Genomic DNA, 13,321 nt, shown 5'->3' on the forward strand with positions numbered 1-13,321 from the left:
CACACACACACACACACACACGTGAGCACAGCCAATTATGAAGCTGACGGTGTAGTTTCAGCTCTTGGGGGTCGGGGGAAGCCAGAACTTTCTGGACTTAGTCCATCTGGCCCCAGAGTCTCCTTCCTTCGGAGCTGCTCCTTTCTCTGCATCTTGTCTGGTGCCGCCTGCTCTCCCTCCAGGCTCCAGTGGTGTTTCCCAAAACACGTGTGCCGTGAGGAAATGGGAGATGTGGACGGCCAATGCAATTGTGTCATTTCCCACCGCAGCGTCAGAGGATAGCCTCGTTCGCGTGGGAGTGAAGGGGGCGTGCCCATGGTCCGGCTGGTCCTGCGGCAGTGGCACATGGCCTCCCAAGTGGCAGCGGCGGACAAGACCGCCGTCTGTGTGCCACTCAGGTCCCAAGTAAGTGACGGCGGAGTGGTGGGGTCCTGGCTCCTGGTCTGGGGTGCAGGCTGAGGGAGCAGCCCCTTACCTGCAACGGAAGCCCACACACCTGGGAGCCTCCGGTCACATGTGGCAAGGCCAGCCCAGCCAGCAGGCGCAGAGCATGGCCCCACCTTCCCCAGGAGGCCCCCCCGCCTTCCCCAGGAGGCCCCCCCGCCTCCCCCCAGGAGGCCCCACCTTCCCCAGGAGGCCCCCGCCTTCCCCAGGAGCCCCCCGCCTTCCCCAGGAGCCCCCCGCCTTCCCCAGGAGGCCCCCGCCTTCCCCAGGAGCCCCCCGCCTTCCCCAGGAGCCCCCCGCCTTCCCCAGGAGGCCCCGCCTTCCCCAGGAGGCCCCCCCCCCCGCCTTCCCCAGGAGGCCCCCGCCTTCCCCAGGAGGCCCCCCCCCCGCCTTCCCCAGGAGGCCCCCGCCTTCCCCAGGAGGCCCCGCCTTCCCCAGGAGGCCCCCCCCCCGCCTTCCCCAGGAGGCCCCCCCTCCCCCCACCGCCTTCCCCAGGAGGCCCCCCCCCCGCCTTCCCCAGGAGGCCCCCCCTCCCCCCCCCGCCTTCCCCAGGAGGCCCCCTCCCGCCTTCCCCAGGAGGCCCCCCCTCCCCCCCCCCGCCTTCCCCAGGAGGCCCCGCCTTCCCCAGGAGGCCCCCCCCCCGCCTTCCCCAGGAGGCCCCCCCTCCCCCCCCCCGCCTTCCCCAGGAGGCCCCGCCTTCCCCAGGAGGCCCCCGCCTTCCCATGGCAGTGCATGACGTCAGGCTCTCACAGGTGTGGTAGTTTTGAGTTTTAAAAAGTGAGTCTCAGTTGTAAAGAAAAGTATAAAGTCAGCAATTATACTGGAAAAAAAACAAGTGAAGCTGGGCTGCGGCACTGTCCTAAGTGCGGGAAACGCTGACCTGTGGTGTCTGTAGCTTATCTCTGTTATCCGGAGCTGGACTTCCCCTGGACAGTAGGGGTCACCTCGGGGGTTTCAGGGGTGCTCCCTCCGGGGTTTAAGGCTCCTTTGATCACCTCCAAACTCAAGAAAGTCACCGCCTTGCCCTGGAACTCGGTTTTCTCAGCTGCAAAAGGAAACTGTTGGGCTGTGCTGCCCTCGCCGCCCTCTGAGCACCTGCTGGGAGCCAGGCCCCCTGCGGGGCCCCTCGCTGGGCCCCTCACTGGGCACCCTGCTGAGCACCTCGCTGGGCCCCTCGCTGGGCACCCTCACTGGGCACCCTGCTGAGCACCTCGCTGGGCCCCTCGCTGGGCCCCTCACTGGGCACCCTGCTGAGCACCTCGCTGGGCCCCTCGCTGGGCCCCTCACTGGGCACCCTGCTGAGCACCTCGCTGGGCCCCTCGCTGGGCCCCTCACTGGGCACCCTGCTGAGGACCTTGCTGGGCCCCTCGCTGGGCACCCAGCTGGTGGAACGAGAGCTCCAGAAAGCTCTGCCCAGGCTCCTAGGACTCAGCGGTTCCTATAGAACAGTGATGGCGAACCTTTTGAGCTCGGCGTGCCAGCATTTTGAAAAACCCTAACTTAACTCTGGGGCCGTGTCACATATAGAAATTTTTTGATATTTGCAACCATAGTAAAACAAAGACTTATATTTTTGATATTTATTTTATATATTTCAATGCCATTTAACAAAGAAAAATCAACCAAAAAAATGAGTTCGCGTGTCACCTCTGACACGCGTGTCATAGGTTTGCCATCACTGCTATAGAACCTTTAAAACAAGTTTTGCTAGACAGAACAATACATTGCTATATTTTTCTTTATCAAAAACAGACACAAACTTTTCTGAGTTATAAAAGAAACATATTCATTGTAGAAAAATTGGAAAATACATCAAAGTATAGAGAAGAAAATTAATATCATTCTCAATCCCATTACCTCTAGAGAAACAGTATTTTAAGGTAATCGTTTCAACTTTTTTCTATACCATATATATTTATATGTAAAAGTATATTCCTACCAAATCATCCATCTGTCAGATTTATTGAGGTGTAATTTACACACAATCAAATTCATCCTTTTAATGTGTGTAGTGCAATGAATTTTGTTAATGCCGAATTACATGATAAATGTCATGTATCCCCCACCAGAAGTCAGACACGGAGTTTTCCCATCGCCCCAAGCATTCTTTTCTGCTTCCAGCCATTTCCAGTCCTGCCCCGTCCCTGGCGGCCAGTTGGGTTTCATGTCTCATGAGTGGACTCACCTGGCGTGCAGCCTGTGTGTCCCTCAGCACAGCGGCTTTGAGATTCGTCCATGTTGTTGCGTGTATGGAACTTGCTCCTTTTTGTCCCTGAGAATGTAATTCTGTTTTGAGACCTGGTGACACTGCTTTCTTCTTGTCATTCAAGTCTTGGGGTGGGGGGCGGGTTAAGGGTTAGGGTTAGGGAATTCAGTGTTTGTATAATCTTCCTCACGGATACAATGTACTTTATCTAACCAGTCCTCTGTGGATACTTACATTATCATCACTTCTAAATGTCATACACTGCTGACCATTCCTTTAGGTAAACCTTTGTTCCTTAGGATAAGTGTGAATTTTTAAGCATTTTGATATAAAATAACAAACTGATCACCAAAATGGTTGAATCCGTTTACACTTCCACATAAGCAAAAGGGGTTTCTCCTGTAAAATACTTGATCTTTCCATACTAACTTACTGTTATTCTGTAAAATCCTTGTCCATCGGGAAGATGAGATGTTAGTTCACATCCCTTGACTACACTGAGGCCCACTTCCCCGCGGTGGGCCACTCGCACCCTCTCCCTGCGCCTCCATGAGTCTGGCTTTTTTATGGCAGCTCCTTACGGAAAGGGGCTGCTTTTGTTCTCAAGTTACTGCTCTTTGCCAGTTTGTAGTTCGGCCTTTAATTTTGCTTTTCTTTCTGTTTTGTGCCTTTGCCATCGCATTTTAGAAAGGTCTCCTCTATCTCATGGCATATTCTGGAATCTTATTTTTCCTGTTTTTAACATTTTAATCTAAAATTCATCTGTAATTTGTTTGGATGTATAACATAAGGATCTGTTTTTCCAAATTATTTTTTTATTGTCCCAGCACCACTTACTACATAATCTTTCCTTTGAAAACATTATTATTAGCCGCCTATTATCTGCGATGATATATTTTGTGATGTGTGTCCTGTTCCTTTGACTTAAATGCATATTCTAGTGGGAGGAGTACTTTTAATTTTGATATCCGGTCTTACTATTCTTTATAGTTGTTTTTCAAAATGTTTCTGATAATTCTAGTTCAATTGTTTACCCAGTTGATATTTAGAATCACTCTAAGTTTCACGGAAAATACTTTCAAAATTTTGAGAAATTATTGAAGTTATAACTTAATTTGGGGAGAATGGTCATCTTTAAAATACTTGGTCTTTCCTTCTAGAAATGTAAAATGACTCTCCATTTATTCAAATGTCCCTCTTTATCATTCAGTAAAATATTATTCATTCCTAGATTTAAATGTTTTTCCTTTTTCTTTGTCTATTCTTTTTAACTTGGAATTGTGTATGTATGTAATTGTATATAAATGCATATATATAGTTGGATTTTGAATATTCATGTTGTAAGTGGCCACCTCTCTGCATTTGCTATTTCCAGTAGCTTCCAATTGATTTACTTGCGTTTTCTCAGTAGACAACAATGCCACCTGCAAATACAGTTTTATCTCTTTGATAGCAGTGGACATCGTTTCTTTTTCCTGCTTTATAGACAAAGCAGCAAACGGTAGTGGCAGTAGCTTGCATTCTTATCTGGTTCGTGACTTCAGTGGGATGTTCCTGGTGTCCTGCAGTCAGGTCTGAGGTAGGCTGGTAACTGAGAACGGAGAGTCTGGTCATGCTAAAGAAAGTATTCCCCTGCTCCTATTTCCTGGGAGTCTTTTAAAAATTAAACTCAGGCACTGCTTGTAATTAATTAACTAAATAATTTTTATTTATTTTTATTTTATTTTTTCCATCACCATTTATCCCCTCTATTCCCTCTGCCTCCTCCTTGCCCTCCCTCAGGGACCACACTGTTGTCCATGACCAGGAGTTCTCTCCTCATCTCATACAAAAATAACTTCAGCGTCTTGTATTCTTTCTTACTTAGCCTATTAATACGAAACATTTTATTTTGATAATTTAGCACTTAGAAATTTATTGTTATACTTATGAAATAAATCCTACTTTACTCTGGCACATTATTCTTTAAATTAAGTACTTGATTTTAAGCTGCTGTAAAGTTAGGTGTTTTATATAAGTGAAACTGGGCTTAATGCTTATCGAGATATTATTTTTGACAGATCTAAGAATCAGAGGTTTTTCTTTCAAATGTAAGGACATTTTTGAAGTATTGTCATTTCTATTCCTTGGAGGGGAAAGAAAATGAAAATACGTCCCTGTGAAAGCTGAGCCCTGGGAGCAGGTGGAGCTGGCGGACTCCGGGAGAGGGACAGGAGCGTCCGTTTCTTTCTCAGTGGCCGGTTTTCTTTCAGGCTTTCTGCTTTTTCTTGAGTCAATTTTGTCATTTTTTTTTGAAAGAAAAGTCAGCCTTTTCATTTAAATTTTAAACTTTAGTGGTATAAAATTATGTCTAAGAGTTTTTAATTTTAAAATTAATATACCTATGGTCAAATATACCCCTAATGTTATTGTTTTTTCCTCCTTTTTCTTGGTTATCCTTGCTAAGGATTTGTTTTATTTATCTTTTCAAATGACCAGTTTTTTATTTATGTATAAAGGCATTAGGCTTTTGTTCTATATTTCATTATTTAATTCTATCTTTAGTTCCTTTTTTCTAACTTGGTTTTGTTTATTTTGTTTTTAAACCTACTTGGGTTGAGTGGTCACCTCATTTGTTTTCAAGTTTTTTTGCTTTTGGATACAAGTATTTAAAGCTACATATATACACATATATATTTGTGTATTTTTATGTATTCTTATATATAGGACTCACATTTATAAAATGTAGTAATTTTAGTATTGATTGTCTCTCTGGCTCAAGTGTTAAAAATACTTTTTCCGAGTGATTGAGATAGATTTTATTTAACCTTTTCTTATTAATTTTTAATGTTATTACTTGGTGGTCAGAGAATGTGACCTGTATAATTTTTTATTTTTTAAAAATGTATTTAGACTTTCATTGTCTACTATGTGATCAGTTTTTGTCAATGTTCCCTTGACCCGGAAAATATTTCTTCTTTCTGGAAGGTATAATGTTTGAGACACACACACACTCACTCTACCATTCTTTGATCAAGTAGGATCGAAGAGTATATTTATGTTCATATCCATACTAGAGGCCCAGCACGTAATTGAAATTGCTCAAGGAGGCGCCCTGCCTCCCGCCGTGCGAGGAGGCACCCCTGTCTCTGTCTCCGCTCCGGGCCTTACCTGCACGCACGCACGCACGCACGCACGCAACCTCCTCCTGTCCTGGCCTAATTTGCATATTACCTCTTTAGATAGATAGATAGATAGATAGATAGGTAGATAGATATGCATTTATTCATCATACTTGACCAAAGAATGGCAGCTCTTACTGGTTTGTCAATTTCTTCTAATGTCATTATCATTTCTGAGCATCGGTGTTGTTTGTTTCAGTGTAGTGTTAGGCCGTGAAGGTGTATGACTGTATTTTACTCTGCCTCAAGGTGAAATGCCCCCTTTTGGTCCAGGTTGTGTTTTGGGCCTTAAGTTCTATAATGTTCTGGTCCCATGGCTCTCGGGCACTTGGCAGGGCCGCGGGGCCCCAGCTGAGGGAGGAGCGGCAAGCATTTCACCACAGTAAGTCATGGCAGTGGCCCCTGGGCGCCTGCGTTGTGCCTTCCACAGAATTCCACCGTCGCCGCTCACATGGTCTGCTCCTGCTGTAAGTTTCTCCCACCTCCCTAGACTGTACGCTCCCGAGGGAAGGGCTGGCCCCATCAGCCTGCGCCCCAGCATCCTACTGTGAATCAGGGATGACTCTCAGGGCTCTGCCGTCAAGTTCATATCACCTGATCTCTCCTCTGGGACCGCGGGGCCACCACGCGGCTGCGGAGAAGCAGGGGCAGGGAGGCTCGCCGGGCGATGCACACTGCTGGCTCCCGCACTGTGTAGAGCAAAGGCCCCGGCCACCCTGGGAAGGAAGGCCTGGCTCCCAGGGAGGCGGGGGGCGCAGCCCATTTCCTCTCATTAGACAGCCTAACTGATGGCCGGCTGAGCTTGCAGATCTGTCCGGGGCCGGGTGGACCTGCCCTGGCCCCCTCGGCAGCCTGGGAAGCCAGCCCCCGCGCGCGGCACAGATGGCAAGCCCCAGCGACAGAGTAAACTCCAATATGTCTCGGCGACACGTCAGCCTGCAGCTTATTTGTCATGTCACAGCCTCCTGATTCAGGGCCACCTCCCTCCCAGTCCCACCCCCACCCTGGGGAGGATTATGTACAGGAAATTGCTGAGTATAGGGTTGGGGGGTGGGGGCAGGGCAGAGACAGGGTTTCCAGACGCACATTGGTCATTTCTATTATGTTAATAACAAAACAAATGCGAAGCATTTATAGTCTCAGCGCGTTCTAGCTCTTCACGCAAACCATCCCTTCTACTCAACACCCCCAAGAGTGTAGGCAGCATCAACCCCAGCTTGCAGGTGCGGATGAAAGCACAGAGAGCTCAGTTCATTTACCCAGAGGCACACAGCTCAGGCAGCTGGCCCAGCATCTGCCCTTGACCTCCGCGGCCTGTGGTCCAGTGTGTGGGCCAGGCTGAGGGCACTTGTCCCTTGCCCGAGCAGGAGAAATGGCACCTGGGGTCAAGGGGGGTAGGGCAGCTGAGGGGTTCCCGGGGCATCCTGTGGGCCTTGTGGGTGAAGACCAGCTGCGCCCCTCAGCCTGGAACGGGGAGCACTAAGGCAGGTGCGTCTCAACGCTCTGGCCTCCTCCCACGGATGACAAGGCCCCAGGCGACAGTGGGGCACCGCTGGGCAGAAAGGCCTTCGTCTGCGCTCGGGTGCAGCTGGCTCCTCACTGGTGACATCTTTGCGTCTCCGGAAGGGCGGAGCTTAGAAAAGGAACCAGAGGACCGGAAGCTGAGTGTCCTCCCTCTGCCTTTCACCCCAGACCTGATCAGGAGCCAGGCCCTTCACCGTCTGGGTCTTGCTTTCCTCGGTTGTGGAAATAAATGGAGGCGGGAAAGCTGGAAGGTACAGTGAAGTTCAGGGGGGTGAGGCTGCAGTGGCCGGGCCCATGGAAGGTGTCCCGCTGCACAGCGTGGGCTGGGAGCAGCCAGGGGGACACCCCCCTCTGCCACCTCCGGTGAGCCTGCTGAGGGGGGTCCTGAGAGCCAGCGGCACCTCCGTCCCTTGGTGCTGCCCGGAGGACCCTGGAGCTCCAGCAGAGCAAGGCTCTGTGAAGAGTGGGTTCAACCAAGCCTGTCCCCCAGCCCCATGGGTAGTGGGCATTCAAACTCTCTGAGGGCAGGAGGCAGAGAAAGGAGCAAAGGCCCCGGGGAGCTGTGGGGTGGGTCAGGCCTCGGCCCGCGCCTCCCACGGGTGGGAAGAGAGGACACAGGAGCCCTGGGCTGGGCGCCCAAGACGCGTGTCCTGTGAAAGGGTTTATTTATCTTTTGATTTGGCTGGAAGATGCGCAGGAACTCAGCCTGTGGTCAGGGGTAGACCGTGGAAAGCCCGGTGGCATACGAAGAGCAGATGAGGTGAGTCTGCACTGGATCCCGCTGTTGGCCGAGTCCCGGGTAAATTCCGTGCAGCTTGGCCGATTGAGGACACCTGGATGCGGGTTTGGCTGTGAGGAAAGTCACGGTTTCGTTCCTCAGCCCTCCTACTAGTTATGTGGGTCTGTATGGAAAACCCATTCCCAGCAGCGCCCAGCACGAGTGGGAGGCAGGGTCAGCCCCTCAAGCCTCGTCAGGGGCGTGGCCAGCAGAGGGGAGGGGTTACCAAGTGCCCTGGAGGACCTTCATTTCCTGTGTGCGCATACACATGCATGTACACCCGTGTGGCCGCACACGCATGCCGGCCACACATGGACACACAGCCAGGGCCCCAAGTAGAGCAAGCATTGTAAACATGGAAGCCAGCACGGCCTTTCAGCCAGTCCTTTGTTCGCCCTGCTCCTGGCTGGTCCTCTGGGTGGTTCTGGGCCACAAAAGGCAAAGACAGGCCCTGCCCTTGGCCGTGGGAGTGCTTTCCCTCAGGCATCTCCTCGCCAGCACTCGCTGCGCGTGTGGCCCATGGCCCTGGGCGCACAGTCTGCTCGGTGGTTTGGGGCAGCTGGCTGTCCTGGAAATGCGTTATGTCCCGAATGTTGCACCCGGCCCCGCGGTGCAGCCTCCTGTGCGGTTAGTGAGGGAAAGTGTTCCAGCCGGTCCCCTGCCTGTGCTCTGCCGGGTGTGTTTGCGTGTGGGGTGCAGGGCGGGGGGGAGGGGGTGAATAGGGTTTGGGTGAGCTTCTTGGCTGAAGTAATTGGAACAGTAATTGGAATACCTTGGGGGGAGGGAGAAGGGAAGTTCAAGGGTAATTGCTAACTGATGCCAAAAAGAAAAGAGCTGCGAAGGGCTCAGCCAGTTCACAGGCCGCTCTTTTCCAGCCGCTTCTGCACATTGCAGGACAGGCCTTTGTCGGGGACCCGTGTCCTGCTAACATCGGGGTGTGGCTGTAGGACAATGTGGCTTCATTCTAAATGCACTGGAGTCAAGTCCCAGGTCTCCCCTAAGACAAGCCACTCCCCTCCTTTGAGCCTCCGGTTAGCCTCTGTCAGGCGGGGCTGTGGGGAAGACTCCTAAGGAAACGACGCCAGAGTGCCTTGTTGGGTGAGATGCGTGAGGATGACAGTCCCATGTCTTCAACTCAGCGCGATCCCATTGAGCATCGGTTCTGTCTGTGCTGGTGTCATACGCACAAACCCCAGCAGAGAGCCGCCTCTGCGTTCCCAGGCCGGGAGCTCTATCTGCAGCCTTGAGGTTGGACACTGCAGTGGCTGTTTCCGCCCTGCCTGCTCGGGCGTTGAAAGAACCCCATTCCCCACTGGGCCTCGCGTCCCAGGTTCGGTGGGGGAGCTGGCCGGTCACACAGGCTTGGCCCCTGCTCACCTGCAAGGCTCCTGTGGTTTCTTTCTTGTTGCTGTGCCACCTATTCACACATCATGTGTGCACCCATCACACACGTGCACACATGGCAAAGTGCACACATCACATGTGCCTACACCACACACAAGTCAACGTGCACACATCACACGCATGCATGCATTACACACGTGCCCATGCGCACATCAGACACACACACACAGCTCCCCTTCTCTCTGAATTGTCATTGACAAACTTGGTTTCCACCCAGGCCCGGGTGAGGGTTCATCGGGCGCTGGCAGGGCAAAGGGCCCCGAGAGAGAAAAGGAATAGCTCCTGAACCGTCGGGAGAACCTGAGAGCACGAGTGGGACCTCAGAGCCCATCCCCCCACGCGGGGCCACTTACGCCCATTAGCGCCTTCCTTTGCCCCTTCAGCAGTTTGAAACCTTCTCTCTACTGAGAAACAGCCTTCCTGCTTTAATTTTCAAACTTCAAAGATTACTTTCGAAATAACGTTTTTCCAGTGAAATTCCAGAGGCTTTACACATGTGTGAAAGGAGGGGCTTGGCTGTTAAAATGTGTTTGCTCTGCCCCTCGGTCCCTCAACTACAAAGGTTCCACGGCCGCCTGCACTTTGTTCTCTTAAATATTACACCAGCTTGCCGCTCCGCAAGTTGCTGCAGCCTCTTCCTCCACCCCCCGCCCCCCCACCCCGCCCCGCCTCCCCAGGTGAAAGCCCAGTGGGGCAAAGTAGATGTTTTTCCCTTGGCAGAAATGTCCCTGTTTGGGCACTTTTCCCAACCCCACAGCTGCTCTCTGGCCCCCAGTCTCTGTAACGGCGAGAGCCGTGGTGGCCCGGGACTGGCCACTGGACTGGTCGCAGCCAAAGGAATTTTTTTTAATTTTTCGGTTACAGTTTGCATTCAACCCTTTTTTTATATTAGTTTCAGGTGTGCCAAAGGGCTTTCAGAGCACGGATGTTTGCAGTGGCTGGGGATGTAGGCGGGGTTGGTTTCCACCGTCATCCCACAGAACCCGGCTGAATAATTGGGGACGGGGTGGGGGGGAATGTTGAGCCTCTAATGCTCCATGTTATGGGCTTTGCTGTGGTGAGAGATTTTAGAACAACGAGCTTTGATAAGCCGTCTTGAGAATCTCTTCCCAAGCCGGTCATGGGCCATAAATGTTTCCGTAGGATAATTCCCCAAGATAGTCCCAAAGGCCCAGATTTTAAAACGGCTCTTTAGCACATATTTCTCCCACAAAAATGTGGTAATATAAAAGTGAAACATTTTGATGAACTTGTAGAACTAATGATCTATAAATAAAAATCAACGTCATGTATAAGTTATTTAAATGAATTTTGTCACTAGAATAAATTCCTCCGCGTTTACATCGGTTAATAATTTTAACGGTGAGTTTGTTCATGTAAAAGGGAATTGGGCGGAGACCAGGGTTCCTCTCATCAGGCTGTGGGCACACTTGGCCCGGCTCCAGGTTTGCCCCTCCCGATCCCCACCTCGGGAGGCTCCGCACATTGGCAGGAGCGGCTGAGAGCCGGGGAGGAACAGGACCTGAGGCTCCGAGGCCACCACAGCTCGGCTCGGAGGTTCCTCTCCTCCCGGGAACTGAGGTTTGCAGAGGCACCATCTCGCCTCCCGGCAGAAGCCGTTTCATCTGCACCGAACCCCAGCCTGCGCCCCTGTTCCTCCCGCTCCTGGGGCTGTCGGTGCCGCCGCACCTGCAGTGCATGGGCTCGCGCCTCTCAGCACCCCCTTGTGCAAATGGGGAAAAGGCCTGCAGATTCTCTAACCACCTTCCCTCCTGGAAGTGGCCCCGGCTCCCCGCTTCTCCTGAACCAGAGAGAGCCCCGTCCTCCTGCCTCCGTCCTCACACAGTCCGCCAGCTCTTCCCAGAGGAGCCGACCGTCTGGCTGCCCCACGCCGCGCGTCCCCACTCGCGATGCCACGCTGGCCGGGCTCACCCCCACGCAGAGCAGCGTCCAGCCGCTCCGGCCACATTCCACCTGTCACTGATCCCAGACTCCTCCGCACCCTCCTGGCCACCCCTGCCTTCTCTCGGGCCTCTGTGACTCCCGCCCCTCCCAGCACCGGCGGGTGGCTCTTTGGTGGGGTCAGGTTTTTACAGAAATAGTCACTTTGAGACAGTTACTGCTTTTATAGGAGGAAAGCGGGGAGTAGCCCATTCGGGCTGAACTTCGGGTGCTGTGTCTGTTGGGCTTGCTGGCCGACCAGACGCCCCGCTCTCGGCTTCCCGGTTTCACTGATGACAAAACGACAGATTAAGCCACGTCATGACCTTCAGGGTTTCATTCTCAAGAACCAAGAACAGCCTGTTTTAGGCATAAGGACACGGCTCCCTCTGGTCCTGCCTCCTCTGCATCTCATCCTCAGACACCCCTGGGAAGAGGAGGGGCTGGAGCAGCACCGGTTTAGGGGAACCTGGAGGCCGCCTGTGTTCCCGCAGCCTCAGGTGAAAGTGGAAGCACGACTTGGCACTTGCCAGCCTGTGGGAGGGAGTGAGCGGAGAGCCCGGGCATCAGGCTGGCCCCACCACCCCACCCCCACCACCGAAACAACAGTTTACCCGAAAGGGCGCGCTCTCAGAGTGTGCCTGTCGAAGACAGCTTGGAAATTCTTCTGCAGGGAAGCCGGGCTGCTGCTAAGGACCCGTGTCCCCCGAGACCCCGGGCCAGCAGCTCTGAGCGTCCTCTCGCCGAGCAGCAGCCTTGGACTTGGGGTTCTGGGGTCCCGTCCCCGCCCCGACGGCTTTTCCACTGACCCAGTAAACGATGACATGGCATTTATGTCAATAGGGGAGCCCCGTATTCCACACCCGGTTCTGTTGGTGGCCCGCCTGGTCCCGTTGGGCAAGCAGTAAACCTCTGCTGGTGTCGTCAGTTTGAAACTGGAACAGGGTCGGCCCCACGGGCACAGGTAGAAGCGAGGACCCAGGAGGTGACGGGTGTTGGCCACGTGGGAGAGCTACGAGGCTCCCCAGGGCTCACCACGTGGTGGTTCTTACAAATCTCGTTGCTAAGCTGCTGCATGCTGGCTGCCTGCGGGGTTTGCTCCCCTGAAGGCTGGGCTTTTGTTTTGGGGTATTTGTTTATTTGCTGATGTAATAGTCCCTGGGGCATTAAAGGAAGCGTTTTTAAGAAGAGGCCTCTGGACAGTACCCCGCACTCTTTCTTTCCAACTTGCCGGGCAGGATGGCTCCCGCAAAGAAGGGTGGCGAGAAGAAGGGCCGCTCTGCCCTCAGTGAGGTGGTGACCGGGAGCACCACCTACATTCATAAGCGCATCCACCCTGTGGGGTTCAGGAAGCGCGCCCCTCGGGCACTCAAGGAGACCCGGAAAGTCGCCATGAAGAGATGGGGACTCCGGACGTGCGCATGGACACCAGGCTCAACAGAGCAGGCCGGGCCAAAGGCGTAAGGAATGTCCCATATCGTGTCTGGGTACGTTTGTCCAGAAAACTAATGAGGATGAAGACTCACCAAGCAAGCTGTATGCGTTGGTCACCACCTTCAGAAATCTACAGGCCGTTCATGTGGACGAGAACTAATGCTGATGGTCCAGTAAAGTTATACAACTGCCTTGGGGGCTGGGGGAGAGGAGGCCTCTGGTTTCCTTCGGGGCCTTGCGCTTCCCGAAGGCCCCCATCCTGATTCTGGCCGGCGGTGCATCGTTCCTCGTGCTGTAGCCCCAAAAGCCTCACGTGGAGAAACCACTCTCCGTGTCTTTTTAAGCTGCCAGGCTCCACTGAGCGTGTCCTCTTGTTCTGACAAAAGGGTCCCTTTCAATAATCCAGGGCAGATTTCCAGTGGCTGGAAG

At 52.7% G+C, this 13,321-nt stretch overlaps 1 protein-coding gene and 1 pseudogene across 2 annotated transcripts in view; both read left to right on the forward strand.

Moving 5' to 3' along the window:
• The window catches only part of MVB12B (multivesicular body subunit 12B), a 141,502-nt gene that overhangs the window by 96,561 nt on the left and 31,620 nt on the right, over positions 1–13,321 (forward strand). The window lies entirely within an intron of this gene.
• Positions 12,670–13,052, forward strand: LOC308528313 (large ribosomal subunit protein eL31-like; annotated as a pseudogene). Its single transcript has one exon. The product of its transcript is annotated as a large ribosomal subunit protein eL31-like (transcript).

This window comes from Myotis nattereri (assembly GCF_964212035.1).
Source record: "Myotis nattereri genome assembly, chromosome: 12".
NCBI classification, from domain to species: domain Eukaryota; kingdom Metazoa; phylum Chordata; class Mammalia; order Chiroptera; family Vespertilionidae; genus Myotis; species Myotis nattereri.